The sequence below is a fragment of the Castor canadensis genome, chromosome 19, assembly GCF_047511655.1.
Source record: "Castor canadensis chromosome 19, mCasCan1.hap1v2, whole genome shotgun sequence".
NCBI lineage: Eukaryota > Metazoa > Chordata > Mammalia > Rodentia > Castoridae > Castor > Castor canadensis.
In genome coordinates this window covers 32,429,840-32,435,327 of record NC_133404.1, presented here as the reverse complement: position 1 = coordinate 32,435,327, position 5,488 = coordinate 32,429,840, and positions in this window count along the sequence as shown.

Here is a 5,488-nt window from a genome sequence, read left to right as displayed (position 1 = left end):
GCCACTCCCCGAGAGCCTCTGCTCCACCATGTTTGCCTGCTGCTGTTTATAAAAGGCCCACTGAAGGAGGGCTTTGGGGCTTTTGGCTTTTTGCTTTTGGGGGCTTTACTGAGCTTTTTGGGCTTTTGCTTTTGGGGACTTTACTTTGGGCTTTTTGGTGTGGGACGCTTTTGGAAGGGAAAAGAATTATTGAAGGGAAAAACTGTTGAAGGGAAAATGCTAAAGGGGTTGATTGAAAGTCTGCACTGAGAACTTTAACATAGGCTTCAGAAAGCAAAGCTGAGAGATAACTTCATACATAGGCCTTAGGAAAGCTAAGGCTAAAGAAAAGCCGAAGAGAACACCACGGGGCAGTGCACAGTGCAAGTCTAAAGACCAGACCTTAAGAGCTATGCATGTGCAGGTTGCAGGCACAGCTGTTTGCAAGTTTGAGCACTGAGGCTTTGAGAGAGCTAAAGAGAGATGGGACAGTACAAGCCTGGGGGCAAAAGACTTTAGAGCAATTAAGCTAAAGATAAGCTGAGAGCAAACATGGGATGGGGGTGGTGCTAAAGAAAGAGGTTTTAAGCAAGGTTTTATTTTTTTATTTTTTCCTTTTGTGTTTTTTGGTATTCATTTATTCATATGTGCATACATTGTTTGGACCATTTCTCCCCCTTCCCCCCACTCTCAGTCCCCTCCCTCTCCTTCCCACCCCCCCTCGCTTCCAGGCAAAACCTGTTCTGCCCTTTTCTCTACTTTTCTTGAAGAGAAGACATAAGCAATAATAAGACAAAGCATTTTTGCTAGTTGAGATAAGGATAGCTATACAGAGAGATTTCTAGCATTGCTTCCATGAACAAGTGTGTTGCAACCCAAATTGATTCATTTCTACCAGACTTTTTCTCTAGTTCCTGATCCCCTGTCACTTGACCTCTGTTGCTTTAAGGTTTCTGTATTAGCTCCTCTGCAGTGGGGACATCAAACACTTTGATGTTTTGGGTTTCCTACCTATCCCCATTCCTCCCTTATGTGTGCTCCCCTTGTCATGTGACCCAAGTCCAACCACATTGCTGTATTTGCCCTATATCTAAAGTCTGCATATGAGGGAGAACATACAATTACTGGTCTTCTGAACCTGGCTAATCTTGCTCAGAATGACGTTCTCCAGTTCCATGCATTTACTTGAGAAATGCAAGATTTCATTAGAAGCAAGATTTCAAAGAACTGCAAGGAGCAAGGTCTTAAAGAATCACGATAGAGAAAAGAAGCAATGAGGGTTGCATGTCTCCAACCGAGCCAACACACCCAACCCCACTGTCTGTCTGTCTGTCCTGTATCTTTTCTAAAATCTCCAGTCGCTCCCTAGTTAAGACCAGTTAAGTCCAGTAATAACCAAAGAGCAAGAGAGAAAACTCACTCCAGTAAGGAAGGAGTGTGAGAAACAGTGCTCCCTTCAGTGGTGAGAATAAATTAAAGTTAAATAGCTTGCTACATAAAAATGCACTTGAGCTTACATGAATTTGGTCATTATAACATTTATTAGTAAATGGAAATAGACCTATCCTCAAAAAAACCCAATTAAACAAATGATAACAAACATATTTATATTCCTGAAACCAAAGGATAAATACTGCACATGTGCAGGGAAAAAGCAAATTTCTAATTTTTGTTGCATTTGCCATTTCTGTATCAGAAGCATCAAGTGCTGTGCTAGGCACATTGACTGTTGGCCCACAGTAGTGCCATCTGGAAGGAGATGGTCACCTCATTGCTTTGTGCATCAGCAATCACTCATTGCTTCTAGACCACATAAGTCTGTTGAATTGTCTGACTTTTGATGGCCCCACTAAACTGAGATTTTTTTCAGTATATTTATGTATGTGTGTGATTCATGTGTGACTAAGGCATGAATGGTCTTTAGGACCAAGCCACAGTTGAATACAGCTAATGTTCTGAAGTCAATTTAGCTTAGTATAAATCTTGACTACAACCCTTGCTGTATGATTTGTGATGAATTTTATAAGCTTCATTTCTTTAATAGGTAAAAATACAAGTGCCAGCTCTACTTTACTCTGTGGTCCTGAAGACTGGATGAAGTTACATATAAACTTCATGATGTGAAGTAGGGACTCAGCCAATGCTAGATTCTCTGTCTCTCTTTTTCCCTTTCTCATTGCCTTTAAATAATATTATAATTAAATGGCATTGCTTGATGAAGGACTATGAGGTTTAGAATTTTTGTTTAAATCTTTGATTATCCAATTACTTTAGTCACATTATTTGACATTTTGATTTCAGTTTCCCTGTCTCTGATAGGAGTGTAATTACACCTCCTTTCTGAAGTTGTGTGATGTGTAACTGTAATGGTGATAGGATATGTGTCATGTTTCCAGCTGTAAGTCAATATGTTACTTCCATTTTTCCTACTCTTTCTTCTTATTTAAAGAGATAAGGATGACTCCATTCCCATCTTGTTTCTTAGTGTGCCAGCTAAGAAGTCAAATATCTTTTTTTTTTTTTTTTTTCATTTTACTTTTATTATTCATATGTGCATACAAGGCTTGGTTTATTTCTCCCCCCTGCCCCCACCCCCTCCCTTACCACCCACTCCACCCCCTCCCGCTCCCCTCTCAATACCCAGCAGAAACTATTTTGCCCTTATCTCTAATTTTGTTGTAGAGAGAGTATAAGCAATAATAGGAAGGAACAAGGGGTTTTGCTGGTTGAGATAAGGATATCTTAACAGTAACAGTTCAGTTGAGCAGACTCAATAAGAGGGAGAGAATATGATAGGAACTTCTTTCACATTGCTTCTCCTAGTAAATGGAAAGACACAAAACAAAGAACTGATCACTGATCAGACTTATATACAACAGGACTAGAATGATGAGAACTGATGCTATCCTCTCATCTCACTATTATTCACATCTCTGACATTCTCCACACAACTGCACAGCCAGTTCTTTCCCTTTCATATATGTGGCCACCAGGTCTAAGTCTATTGAGAACAACTGACCCAATGTCTGTGCCATTTATTTCACATCTTTTAAACCAAACTGCCAAGAAGAAAAATCTGGTTGACATCACTCATCACTCCAAAGGAAGAATTCTGCTTGTCCACATTTATTAATTGGCTCCCACGAGTAATAAATGATCTAAGCAGTGGCCATCTCCTGTAGAGACCAGCCCAGAAGATTCTCTGTCCAGAGCTTAATGTGATCATTTAAAGTAGAAGTGAAAACTGAGCAGGACAAACACACTGACATGTACTACTTGGAACTTTTAGCTATTCTTTTTACAAATGAAGTAAACTGCTCTCCATTCTGTGTGAGTATATGCAAAAAAATCTTGTTTAAGTAGAATCAAGATAGAGAGGTAAGAGATGAAGGGAAAAAAAGAAGAGAGGGGAAACATATTAATTATTCCATTGTAAGCCCAAAGTAAACCTTTTGACAGTGTCACTCAGTTTTCTTTAGAATGCCAACAGATTCTCTGAAAATTAACTTCAGTTTAGAAGAAAAATTTCAGGTTATGTTGTAGAGAATTCCTTTGCTGGTGGAGATAAGAACTAGTGAGGCTTTCTTACTCTAATTATAATAAGGTTTTGACTCAACCAAATAGCTTGACAAGGCTGAGAAGATACTCCAGGTGAACACACTCTAAGTTGACCAAGCAGCCAAGGCCATCACTAAGAGGCCACCATCCTCATTAGAGGCCTTTGACTACATAAGCAAGTCCTGGCTCACTGATTCCCTGCAGGAAGGTAGGAACATGGAAATGCACAGTGGGGAGAAGAGAAGACCTAAGAAGACAGTAGGGATATTGAAAAAAAGAGTAAGAAATAGAGACTGCAGTATAGTCAAGAGTTGAAATTGTTGATTATTTAGTTCAATTAAAAGTGGTGATCTTTTTTTAGTGTACATTAATAGTACAATGTAAAGGATTTCATTGTGATATTTTCATGCATGCATATAATATACTTTGATCATGTTCGCCATCTCTATTGCTCTTTCTTACATTTCTTCCCTCCTTACCCCCCTTTTCTCTTTCCAGCTGCTGTCCTAGGAATCCTCCTTTTACTTACTGACCATGTTTTTTTTTCTTTTTTTTTCACAAAAGAGAGAAAACAGGTTATAGTTGTCTTTGTGCAACTGGCTTATTTTACATAACATGGTGCCCTCCAGTTTTGTCCATTTTCTAGTAAAATGTATCCAATTTCTAGACTGGGCCTGATAGCAAAACGGAAGTATACGGAGAACTTTCTCCTGAGTAGTTTGACAGTGTTGGTATCTAAGATTAAATCTCACTATAGACCAATGTTTCTACTTGCTCAGAGTCCTGAAGTCAGTTTTTTCAAATGGGCGATAGAATAATAGAAATACAGGAATTAAGTATGCTTCATAGCCCCTCTCTATTGGATGAGGACTTGGGAAAATTCTACATTGTTAACAGCTCTTTCTTCCTAAGGAAGACCACACAAGCATAAATGTGTGTGTATCACAGGCACAGACATAATTTCATCTTAGAAAAGCAAACATAAAATTTATAAACATTACTCACTATATAATGTATAGACTTCAGTGCAAAATCAAAACACAGAACACCTTATTCAAAAGATATTAAGAAACCCCGGTGACAGAGAGCTTTAGATCAAGTACAGTACCTTTCTGAGAGAGAGAGCCTGTGCTATTGCCCAGCTGCTAACAAATCAGTGATTTGACTAGATGTTGCCATTTTCTCCGCAGTGGTTTCTTGAATCAGCTAAGAGTGATTATGAGACTGATGGAGAGATTTGTCTCTAGCATACTTTAAAAAATGTTAGCATCCATGAAAGAAATACAGCCCTTCTTACTATTTGTTTGTATACTCTTAGGCATTGCAGAAAAGAGCCTTAGTGCATTTTGGGGGATGCAAGTACTAGTAGGAACTCTTTCCTGAAAGATTGAGACTAAGGTCTCACTGTGCACTGAGTGCAAGATTACAAGATGACATAGTTTATGCCAGGTAACACAGTGGAGGCACCATTGAATAGTCAGTCATCTGAACTAGAACATTCCACCCAGTGTTCCACCCAGAACACTGAAGAAAATTTCCAACATGCCAGGGGCAAGATCATCACAAACATATAGGCAAATAACCTTCACCTATAGGGTAGTAAGAGCATAAGTTCTGAACTGCATTTAGAACTAATCCATGAAGATTATTAGCATAGACCTAGCACAGAGTAAGGACTCTGTCAATGTTAGCTCTTCTTATGACCTGGTTTTCCTGATGATACAGATCCATTTCCATTTCTATTAAAAATTGTGAGGAGAATGCTAAAGTTGTGTCGATGACTGTGATTTTTCTTTGGACTGGTTTGTTTGGTATGCAAAGTCCATGAACCAAAAATGGATCTTGAGCATTCAGAGGAGTGTGAATGTTGAGATACTTTCATCATCATTACTTCAGGATAGAGAGAGATATTTTAAAAAATACACTTTAACCAGGTACAGGGCACACACCT